Below are 13,360 nucleotides of genomic sequence, written 5' to 3'. Positions count from 1 at the left end.
TACCCTCAGTCTCAGATGGGGAAAGTTCAGCACTACAAATAGAAGCCCCCAGGGAACTAATGATTCATAGCGTTAACTCTTTATCTGCGAGCAGCTTGTGAAACCCTAGTGCTGCCTTAACCTTTTTATGAACATGCAAATCGGAGCCACAAACCCACCTAATGATTACATTATGCTTCTCAAAGCATCATTTCTATCACTGGTGAAAAAGTACTAACTATAAAACCCAGCATGAATAATATGAGATGCTGATCTACTTGTGTTCAACTCATTCCGCTCACTTCTTGGCAAGCCAACATCCCTTTATAGCTTCTATAACAGGAAATAATTTGTTTCGCAGCCGTTCTACAATAGTAACTATACTAAATATAAATGGCAGGAAATGTCTCATGTGTAAGTAAATCAGTGTTAGCATTGCCAATCTCTTTGGTGTAAGAGAAGTAAAACACATGCTGTGACAGAATAGTTCAGGGTGCTATCACTAACTATTGAATTGATTATTTTGCCCTGGATACTGAATTCTGATTGGCTGGAAGGTGTGTGTTCAATTTGAATGCAAAGGTGGTTGTGGTTCTAAATGTATGTGCTGCTTTATAAACAGCCTTTAGCATAAAAACATACAGTCTCAGTTACATTAATAGTGAGACAGCTATTGTGCACGTTGCTAATTGACCTTACTGAGCTAAACGGATGATTACTGTGTCACGTTTAACCGTGAAAACAGTGAATACAGGTAGTCCCCGAGTTGTGATGATACGATTTAAGATTTTTCGACTTTACGATGACTATAGCGATACCACAAAATGAAAAACGTAGCAGCGAACTGTATATGTGGTACGACATGTTGGGACGATTGCAGGATGTGCACATCTCCCTCCAATTGAGTCAGTGATAGACAAAGTTCGGTTGTTCTTGTGTTAGCGTGCGTATTGTTTGTGTTTTTGGTGTTTCAAAGCCCAATTTTAGCATCTCCGGACAGTGAAACAGCGCGCAATGATTAGTCTCATCACTACAGGCGTGCTTCTTACCACTCGTATCGTCCGGCTCCACCCTCCATTCGCGAACCAGCACTCGTCCACGCGCCTGCTGCCACATATACATACTGTATACTGGGAAGTTTATACATTACGTTATTGTTAAACTCTCTCCTGTATTTTTTTTTTATTATTATTAACAAATTACAGTTTACTACCTCATACTGATCACTATTCTTTAAGACTCCTGGATAGGCTAGGCCATGTTTTGATGTCAAGTTACGATAGAGTTATCAGAAATGGGAAATTGAATGCAAATGAACGCTGTATTTGTACAGATGCGCGTATTATTCAAACACACAATATCTTTCTCTCTCTAAGATCTGTTTATTAAAACCCATTTGAATAAATGCAATCGTATCACACACTTTATCTCTGGGTACAATTTACAACAAGCAGAATTTCAGGTACTTGTACAAAATAACAAATGAAAATTCATTTTTCATTTGTCAATAGTGACAAGTGACCAAGGTATAAGATGGATAATCCTCAGCGTTTTAATTGCGTGCCGCTTCATGTCAGGTCGTTATTTACTTTCATGTCATGCATTAAAATCATGTAACGCACTTAGGAGTGGATTATCCCTTTTCTAAAGGGTTGTAATCCCCAACTGCCTAATTATTAATACCATGTTGAACATCCTGAAAGAGTAAATATTACACCTGAGGTAGTTGGAAGCTCAGTGGTTAAGGCATTGAACTTTGGATTGAAAGGTCACAAGTTCAAATCCCAACACCACCAAGCTGCCACTGTTGTGCCCCTGAACAAGGACCTTAACACTCCTAGTCGCCATGGACAAGTACAAAATGCTGTAAAGATATATGTTCTGTAACTTCCAGATCATGACCTTTGTGGTTTTCATAAGTTGTTGATAGAAGGTGTGACCAATGTATTTCCTGCACATACAATAGCAGTGTAAAGAAATCCATATTAAAAGTCAGTAATGCTACTTTCTTAGCATTAACCACAGTTTCTAGCTTGTTCATGTTCAGTGCATTAAACAATGCCAGGAGGTAAAGCGATAGCACTTTGGCGTTGTTCAGGGTGCTCATCTGTGCATGCAGTAGTGTAAGAAAGATATCTATCTTATCAAGCTCATCTGCAGTAAGCAAACCGGTCTGACTACTGCACAGAAGGTGAAATCAGATCCTGCTGGTGCAACCTGTTCTTTTTATATATTTTTTTCACTTTTTCAGATGATTGATTAAGTTAGTTGGAGTCCCGCTGATGTTTAACAAGCTTGCACACACACACACAAATGAGTTTGACAGTCGTAATTAACTTCAGAAAGTTACATAAGGGTTATGAATGTGTGGATGAGGTAAGAACATTTGCAGGAAAATGAGAAGATATAAAGAGAAAATCGAGGAGCAGCAGTGTAGCGCGGTGCATCGCAGTCCTTCCTGTAGGCATGCTAGCTGTCTGATCTGAAATCATGTTAAAAGAGGAAGTCAGTATGTGAAAAGAATAAAAACAGAAACGAAAAGAATAAGTGGTGACCATGGTGATGCTCGATACATTAAAATAGGGAATGAATGCAGGTAGGGAAGCGTATTAGAGGATTTAGAGTTGAGCTTTGTGTTTTTGAAATAGTTTGTCCTCAAAGGTTTTTGCAAGGTAGCCTCATTTACACTGAGCTGGAACGTGGGTGAATATGATTTGGATTGAGAAGATCATTAGCATTTAACAGCCATAGCTATGAGTATGTTGCAACAAATGAGACACAGCAAACCATTGTATCAGCAATACAAGCAAACTGCATTATAACATCACACCCTAATCCATTATTTACACCCCCCCCCCTCTCTCTCTCTCTCTCTCTCTCTCTCTCTCTCTCTCTCTCTCTATATATATATATATATATATATATATATATATATATATATATATATATATGATGATATGCTTTACATGGGTTGAAGTGAAAGAATTAACACCTTTGCGATGAATGTGAACGCTGACTGCGCCCCAGGCCTCCTCACCTCACTCACATATACCCCATTACTATCTATCTATCTATCTATCTATCTATCTATCTATCTATCTATCTATCTATCTATCTATCTATCTATCTATCTACTGGGTGTCTGGTTGTTCTATCTATCTATCTATCTATCTATCTATCTATCTATCTATCTATCTATCTATCTATCTATCTATCTATCTATCTATCTATATCTATCTATCTATCTATCTATCTATCTATCTATCTATCTATCTATCTATGTGAAAAATCGTATAAAATCTACATTCTTTTTTCTAAAAAGCTGCTTTGTGAGTTCGGTGTGGAAAGTGCTGTATGAAGAGAAATGTATTATATTCAGTATATGAGTAGAGTAAAATATCAGACAAAAAGAAAGAAAATCTTTCCAGCCACACCCAGCTCTGAATACTGACACAAGAACAGGTATTTGGGGCACTAAATGGATTCAGATTCAGATACAGTGCCCCAGCCCTAGTCAAGAATGAAATGCTTTTGAACCCAGGTGAGGTATAGATCAAGTCTAAATCAGTTTCTTGTGAAGAACAGGGAAGTCAGGAGCTTTGTGTTAAAAAAGTGTGTGAGTGTGGGTGGAATGTAACTGGAACACCCCAGGTTTTTCGTCTCAGCATCACATGGTGTTTGCTTTTCGATCATCTGCTCCCTCTAGTCAGCCTTGAGTAAGAAGTATGATATCCAGTGTTGTGGGACAGCGCCGTCTTCTGGTGACCTTTATATGATTTATTTAAACTCCACATTCTTGTCATGTGAAAGCAGCTTCAGTGACGCAGTTAAGACCGATGTGTGATTTTTTTTCTTTTTTTGGTTCTAATGGACAGCAGAGTTCAGAAATGAAATTAAAATATACATTTAAAATATAATATAAATGTAAAATATAAATTATAAACAAAGAGGAGACAATATTAAAGTAGGAACACATAAAATGTACACTATATAAAAAAAAGGTGGTCTGATCACATGAACTGCAATAGAAACAAATGAAAATATAATGATAAGGTATAAAGATTAGAAAATAAAATGAAATAAAAAAATAAGTGAATAATAATAATAAAAGGAAATACTAAATAATTGAAAAATTTATCAAATAAAGCAAAAAATACAAATGAAAAAGAATGAAATAATAAAATATAATTGCAATAAAATTAAAGAGAATTTACAATAAAAAAAACAATGAAAAAAAGAAAAGTCGTGTATTTCACACGCCTTCACTGGTGTCCAATCAGTCCACCTCTTAATACCATTATTATGACACGGCATCAATATTAAAGAGAAACGCAATATAACAGAGCACTGCATCACAGACAGGAATCTCATGCAGTGAGAATAAATTGCATTACTAAAGCAAGAATCCCAAAGAAAACAATTCTACAAGTCTCCTTTCACTGTAGCCACAACTGCATTGATATTGCATAATACTGCATTGAAATTAACCCTAATAAAATGACCCCTGGTTTTCAATGCATTTTTGTGCATTACGGTTTTTCTGTCAGCCGTTTTTTTTATTGACTGATCAGCCAATCAAAGGACGTAAAGATGCAGACGATTTTGGTCACCTTCTAGAGGGCCTTTGAGTGGCCAAGTCACAATTATATGAATGGATAAAGAAACAGTTTCAAGCAACATGGATTGTAAGCTAAAGGCAGACAAACAGACAGACAGACAGACAGACAGACAGACAGACAGACAGACAGACAGATAGATAGATAGATAGATAGATAGATAGATAGATAGATAGATAGATAGATAGATAGATAGATACAGTATTATCAATTGTTTTGTATCCTAAACATTTTATAAACGTACACACGTTTTAATAGCATGGCACTGTGGCTGGTGAGCACATGGCGCCCCCTTGCGGCCTCATAACAAAATACTGTCCGCAACTTGAACTTTACTGCCTGTCGATAATTTTCTTCTTTGTCTTGTTCTGGTTAATCCTACACTCAAACTTTGGACAATTCTTACAGATGATGATGTCTCATGATGTCCAGCTGTTCTTAAAAAGTCAATTTTTGTAAATGTCCTTGTATCTGCAACCAAATCAGTTTCATCTCCTCTGTTTGCCGTCATGAAATGAAATAAAGAACAGCGATTAAATCCACATGAAAATATCCTAGTTTGTAAAGCTTGCTACAGATGCAGTTTGCAAACTCTGACTAGTGCACTCTCTGACCATCCAATCAAAGGACGTGAAAATGCAGATGTGATTGGATGACTTCTAGATGGCCCCAGTAAAGTCAACTCTCAATCTGTTTGATTAAAACAACACCTTAAAGCAACATGGAGTTTATGCTAAAAGAGCCTGCAGGTGCTGATCCTGAAGGCCTAATGGCAGGTAGATACCTTTGACCCAAGCAATGCATTATATGACGGCTGATCTGATTGGATAGAAACTCTAACTTAAACAAATATACAGATGTTGTTGTACGCCTGCTGGATGGTCCTGGAGCTGCCATTTGAAATCTGATTAGTTAAAGCAACAGCTTTATTCTAATGTATTTGTTTTCTCAGTGTTTTGTCTGAAGGTCTCAGAGCAGAATCCTTTGACGCTGGCAACACGTGATGTGCCGGCTGAAATTTGAATAGATAGAAGCTCTAACGTAAATGTACTCTTTGAAGCAGCACCACGAAGGGAACTATGAAATGAAAAGAAAAGACTATTTACAGTTTGTGCAAACAGTGTCTGCTGTTTTCTACATTATCAGTTGTTTATGTCATTTGATTCAAATATATTATACTGATTTCACCTGAATAGTCTTAAGGATGATTCAAGAAATGCTCCAAAGCAGCTGAGAAAAACTGAAATACATATTCAAGGACAGCATTATATTAAAACATAAGTCAGTGATTTTAATAAAGTTTAGGCCAGCAGAGAAGGCCTTGCTGGCCCTCATGGCCCACTGCTGCCTTTGTGTCATTTGGTCCTGAGGTATTAATCATTTGATACAGTTCCATGAGTTTTGTACTCAGTTAGGGAGGAGTGGCTCGCTACCAGGCTGAGTCATTTGGTACTGGGTACTGAGTCATTTAGTACTAGCACTATTTTTTGTCATAAATATTTTGGTTGTGGATGTTGATCTATTATTTAACGCTCTTGGAACAAAACTCCAGAGCAGGATTACAGACAGCTCCATTGCTGGTCACTATCTACAGTCCAGACCATAAAATAAGCCACGCTCCCCATGCTGCGCTCTCCGACTCTGCCAGACAAGATACATTAACATTTAAGTGCTGTTCATACACTTTGCATGAGCTGAAGCATGAATTATTAAACTCACCATTATTTGGGTCGAGAAAATGAACATTTTCACTAACTTTGTGTGAACTACGAGTGTCTTGAGGTGTAACATTCGCATGGACATGAGAGTGTGTTTGCTCTTCTTTGTATATAGGTGTGTGTGTGTGTGTGTGTGTGTGTGTGTGTGTGTGTGTGTGTGTGTGTGCGCGTATGTCGGTTTGATTAATGGACACTTTTAGCTTGATTACTATGATGTGGCCCATGTCTGAAAACCGAGACCATTTGTATCATCAACCAGGTGTCTAGGTGTGTAATATCACATGGGCACACAGGTGTGTGTGTATAGATTACCCAACTTTTTTTAATGTGGAATATTGCTGTTCGTATTTCACACTTGCTAAACAATCCTGGTTAAAAAAAAAAAAAAAACGGTGAAAAACTGTATTTGCTCGTTTTTTCAAAACCACAACTGCACTTGGGACTTTTCTTGATTACGACTAACGATATGAACATGCAAAGCTTAATACTCTGTGAAAATGTGGTTAATTGCCTCTTGAATGGAAACTTAAGCCTTCATTAAATGTTTAAGGGTGCTCGCCTCACAACAAGTGCTAAGTCTCACGGTGTCGGGTGTCCCTATGAGTGAGAGTGTATCTGACAGTTTAATCAGGCGTAATATGTTGTTTTGGTGGTCAAAAGAAAGCATTGTGATCTTATCGGGGCCCCCGAAGGCGTCGAACTGCATTGAGTAAAAGCACCCGAAAGCGTTACAAATCCCTCCTTTCTCTTGTTCCGTAATCCTAAAGCTGTGGATATTTCTCAGCCGTATGGATTTGTCGACCCGTATCTCTCTGCTCGTACAGGGCCTTATACAACGGTTAGTACTGTATAGCTTGTGTGCACACGGTGGCACCGTGTCCACTGAAATTTGACATATTTGATGGGACGTTGAGATCATGTGACGTTGCCATGGATATAGGGAGTCAGTTACGGGGTAGTAGTTGCACACCTTATACTGGGGGAATGTGCCAGACCGTCTGCAGACACTGAAGAACATTTGTACAGCCCCAACTGACACGACAGAACGGCTCAAGGGCTTTATAGAATGCCAAAGAAAAGCAATACAGCAAAAGCAGCAGACGGTGAGATATTTAAGATCCGATCTCTAATTTTAAAAATATTTTTTTAATGTGCTTTTTGCAAACAGTGTGTATATTTTAAGTGTTTTTTATGGTCACTTAGTGAGTATAGAGATTGATGGAGTAGAGAATGCTGAGGGTGAGTATAAACACCATTTATATATGTCTAGATGCATTTGTGGATTGCTTGCTATGTCATTACAGAATGTTGTGAGTGGGATACAGCTGCAGCCCCACAGATGAAGCCTTTGGGTGAACAATAAGCCTCAGAGCGGGCAGAAATGTGTTTACATTAAAAGTTTAAACCGATTACAGAACATTGGAGAAGAAATTGATGTAATGACTGAAATTCCATTTTCTCTAAGACCTGCTGAAATAAAAACACAACAACAAAACCCCCAATAGAAACCATATTATTGTAACGTTTTAATGTTTATAATAGGAATTGTGTAATGGTTTTAATGGAGTGCTGTTATGTTGTAACATTATGGGTCTCTACTAGTAATCTGTTGGCTTCTGTTCATGATATGGTCTGTCTTGACAACATTAGGACCAATAGAATTCATTTTACAACATGTTGGACACCATTAGGGACTATTAGGACACATTTTAAAACCATTTTATTACAATTTCTTTGCTTTTTTTTACACTCATAATAAAAGCCATTTGGTAATGATATGAATAGCATTTTTTAGTGGAAACCATTAGAAATTATGTGATGGCTTTTATTTTAATTATTTTGTTCACATAAAGGAGTACAATGAACTAACTGCAAAATACAAACCAGTCTTTTGGTTAGTGCTAGTAAACTCTATAAAGATGGGTAGAGCGGTAATGCTAGCATTAGGTAGCTAAATAACTAATGTTGCATATATTGTCACATAGTAGTAACCAACATTTCAAATTTGGAAATTTTTAAGTCAGAGAATCAGGAATTTAACACCTCTGTGGAATAAAGATCAGTAAATGATCAGAGCTGATAGACATGAACACAGCTACCTTTTGAGGCTAATTCAGATTCAATTTGACATTTTATGTCACATAAACATTCATACACATTCATTCGACATGCAGTGAAATGCTTTTTACGTCTGTCCAACATTTAAACATAAAAAATAGAAATAGAGTATAGGCCTAAAAAAAGTAAATGAATAAAAAAGTATAAAGTAAATAAAAAAGTATAAAGTAAGAAGGTTTTCCATAACAGTAGTGGAATACGGGCCACCAGCAATCCTAACCGCTAGACCATTTTAAAACTAAAAATGCTCTTATTTATCTAGTAAAAAAAGAAAAGTAATGGCAATAAATGAATTAATAAATAAATCAGAGTAATAAAAAAATAAATAAAAAAATCCTCACAAATCCTTACAAATTCTCCTGCATGACTTGAGTGTATCTATAATGCATATTGTTAGCACGCTAACTAGCATTAATTAGCAACATAAAACACTTAGCAGTATTTAACCAATGTTAGGTGCGAGCTAGCTAACTATGCATTTTGGTGAGGTAGCTATCCATCTATCATCAGTTTGCTAACAGAAATAAATTTCATAGAAGTTTGCTGTATTTCAAATAATAGTATAGTGTAGCTGTTGTATAGCTAATTCTAGGTTATTTTAAAAGGGGATTTGCGTTTGCCAGTAAAGGAACTTCTTCCAATTGTAAATAACAAAGTTTTTTAAAAGTACAAATTATATTTTTGCCATTTAAGTGCTTTGGGCATCTCAAGGCCTCATCCATCCACTATGCGTTTTATTAGCATTGGTCTGTGTGGCTGCCGCTAGTCTATTCTTTACTGCAAAATCACAATGATGACATCATGACTTATCCCAGTGCTACGATGTGAAAAATGTGCTTCTCTGTGTAACCAACATTCATGTACGTCTGCGTGCATGCGTTCAGACATCAATAAAGGCAAAAACAAAGGGAAAAACAATAAAACGGCAGTAAGCAAGCAAGGCAAAGCAGCTGCCAGTGAGGACGGTGGAGATGAGGATGAAGAGGCCGAGGCTCCTAGAGGTCGCAAGGCGGGCAACAGGAAGAAGGCAGCTCAGAGGGCAGCCTCGGAGGATGACAGCGATTATGACATTCCTCCGAAGAGGTGTGCGGGGAATCGGAAGAGAGGAAAGCCAGCAGGAGGCAAAAACAAGAGAGGCAAAAGTACCAAGAAGAGCAGTAGGTATGGTGGTTTAGAAAAAAACAAAAACCTGCTACTATTGTAAAATCAGTCCTGCTTTTTAAAATATTCTCTCTTTTAATTATTTATTTTATTTATTTATGTATCTAAATAGTAATTTGCAACCAAATTTGTCTTTAATTCAACTGACATTGTTGCATTATTCTTTAACTGCATTATTCCCATGATTGCTTCTTCCCTCTTACCCCTGCGTGTCCCCACTATCCCAGTGAGGACTCAAAGTGGTGAGTGGGTGTGGTGGCCGATTGCATATCTGATTTCAAGAAACGTTATAAATGTGTTTATTTAGTTTTGGTGTAACTTGCACTATTTCTGATTCATTTCCATTCCTAGCTGCGTCAATGTTTTTAGAGTATCTGAGTGACGAGCAAATTATCCTTCGTTTTATTGCCCCTGATGGAAAATTCACATGCATATCCTCTGTCATTCCCATGAAATTCTGTGAATAATGTGATTATATGAGTCGATTCATTGAAAATTCGAACCTCATGTGATAAAAAAAAAGCAATAAATCATGTAATCACACTTCAAAATAAACGAATTATGAAACTAAAAAATATCAATATCTAAATATCAATATTATAATGAAATTAATTATGTGCAAAAAAAAATCACGTGGAAATAAACGTGTGCAAAAATTATATATAAAACACCCATCAGGCATAACATTATTACCACCTGCCTAATATTGTGTTGGTCCACCTTTTGCTGCCAAAGCAGTTCTGACCCATCGAGCATTAAGAGCATTAACTTCTTGAGCAGTTCGGATTGGACTGGATCACACTGGCCAGACTTCGCTCTTCACGTTTTTTCATGAGCTTGTCGTTGGTTCACCACAGTTCCTTCTTTGGACCACTTTTGATAGATACTGAACACCGCAGACCTGAAACAGCCCGGAAGATCTGCAGTTTTGAAGATGATCTGACCCAGTTGTCAAGCCATCACAATTTGGCCCTTGTCAAATGAGCTCAAATCCGTATGTCCATTTTTCCTGCTTTTTAAACATCAACTTTGCAGACAAAATGTTTACTTGCTGCCTAATATAGCCCACCCACTAACAGGTGCCAGGATGGTAATTAGTGTTATTTACTTCACCGTTCAGAATGTTATAATGCCATAATGTTATGCCTGATTAGTGTATAATCATTAAACAATAATGAAATGTGAATAAAATAACATTATTTTAAAAATCTTATTCTCTATATTTGAAAAGTCTTCTATAAGTGTAAAGCTTGTCATGTGACTTCTCTATAAGGGGCTCTACTGCTTCCAATTAAACAATGTGGATTTACATGCATTATTGCTTATACATGTAAATATGCATTTGTGCCAAAAATGTTATTTAATTTCACTTTACTTATTGAATTCTTCCCTGACTGCTTGAAACAATGAAACTTTTTGACCTCCTTCCCCTTTTTTATGGTGGTCTAGGAACCTGATGTGGCTGAAGCTGCAAAACTGGTCCAGATCAGCATAAACCTGTAAATACCCTGTAGTAGCATTGCTCACCGCTTCTTCTTTCTTTTTTCCTCCCACCCCGGTGCGTCCCCACTATCCCAGTGAGGACTCAAAGTGGTGAGTGGGTGTGGTGGTTGGTTTGGGTTTTCAAGGAAGTGAATAGAAAAAAGTGATTGTGTTGGATTACCGAATCCCCCCCTATTTAACATGCGATTATTGGAGTACCATGTGATCACACGTGAATAACAGTTATTTGTGTGTGAAAATTGGAGAAATTAGATCATGTGGAACTTTTGAAAATAAATAAAGAAGCATATATATAAATTACATAAGAACCATAAAAAAATCATGTGACAATCATCAAGAAATCATGTATTAATAACCATATATGTTTATCAAGTCATAATAGATAATGGAATAATATATTTCAGATAAAAACGTGATGATAACTTTATATAAAAAATCCTTCTAATCATGTTTTAAAAAATAACATAATAATAAGGGGGGATTGGGGTAGTTAAGTGAATCATACGTTGGCCTTACTGGCATACAAACCCCTTAACTGCTCAGTTGTGAGATAATTAAAAGTCACTCTGGAAAAAGGCGTCTGCCACATGTCATAAATGTAAATGTATTAAATACTAAATAACATGTTTTAAAGAACCACATGATAATAAGTAAATCGATTTAAAGTATCACAGATGGAAATTAATATATATATATATCATGTAACATATAAATTATGTGACAGTAGATTTGAGTCAAATCTACTCAAAGTGGGTGTGGTTTTTGAGTTGAGTGACTCAAAAAAATTGATCATGGGATAAAGTGTTTGTATGTTGCTTTACTTGTTCCAGATAAATTCAAATTCCCTACAATGTTGATTTTTTCAAAATATCTAAAATCATTCCTATCATTGTCTGGTGCTTACAGAAAATCACATACACTTCACCTGTGTGTCAAGTCTATAAATCATACAATGTATGAACAACAGTTTGTAGACACCTGCCCATAACATTGGTATGTGCTCTTTGTATGCCATTTCACATTTACTACAAACTTGCTGGTAAAAACCTCCACACTTCTGTGAAGATGTTTCACCAGCTTTTGGAGTTTGCTTTTGGAGATTTGTGCTGATTCAGCCATAGTAGCCAAGTAGGGTAGTGATTTAGGAGAGGTGAGTGTCCTTATGTATATAGAGTGTCAATAAATCATGTCTAAAAATAACATGATCGTAAATTAATTATGTGTAAAAAAAACACCTAAAAATGAATCGTGTGTATAAATCAGACATAAAAATAAAAACAAAAGGCAAAAGTCACAGGACAAATTTGGTAAATTATACTGTGCATGTGTTATGTAAAAATTGATTGTGAATCTTCTGTATGGGGAACCACAAAAATCTTATCTTCTATGTCCAAAATTCTCAATGTATTCATAAAAGTCTCAAATTTGCATTATTCCCTGTTTGCTTCAAAACATGAAACTCTATATGGTGGTCTAGGAAGCTGATGCACCTGAAGCTGCAAAATTGTTCCAAGATCAGCATATACCTGTTAATACCCTGCAGTAGCATTGCTCATCGCCATTTTTTTTTTCCTTCTTTCGTCCCACCCCGGTGCGTCCCCACTATCCCAGTGAGAACTCAAAAGGGTGAGTGGGTGTGGTGGCTGGTTTGATTTCTTAAGGAATAAATCACTTTATAAAACTTTATATAATGATTTCGATTTTGCTAAATTTTTTCCTGTTGCCAGCACCATATCTTATCTTCAAGGAAGGCAAATAAGTCTTCGTTGTCCAACCTTCGTGTGAAAATCACTTGTGATTCTGATCATACATGATCGCATGCGATTATTGTTTTTATGTGATGATGTGAATCACGTGATTAGGTACAAAAAAACACCACGAAGCACGGATATTTCAGTATGCTATAAGCAGAAATGTCTAAGATATTGTGCCACATGATTAAAATAAATAATGGGGAAAATAAATAAAGTGAAAAATAATTTACGAATGTGATAATCAGGGGAGAATAAGAAAACAGAAAATAAAAACAAAAATAAAAAAGTGGTATAAAAAAATATCATGTGACGTTATAAAGAAATCATAAATCACTTTAAAATGAATTAATCATTCTGTATTTAAAAAAATCATAATTTGTTTGTAAAAAAAAAAAAATAAATTATATCTAAAATGAAAAAAAAAATCACATGCTAAAATATATGAAACGTAAAATGCACGTGTAACCACATGTGTAATATCACGAGTCATGTGATTTTTTTTTCGTCATTA

This window comes from Silurus meridionalis, chromosome 25, assembly GCF_014805685.1.
Source record: "Silurus meridionalis isolate SWU-2019-XX chromosome 25, ASM1480568v1, whole genome shotgun sequence".
Classification (NCBI taxonomy): domain Eukaryota; kingdom Metazoa; phylum Chordata; class Actinopteri; order Siluriformes; family Siluridae; genus Silurus; species Silurus meridionalis.
This window is presented reverse-complemented; position numbering follows the sequence as displayed.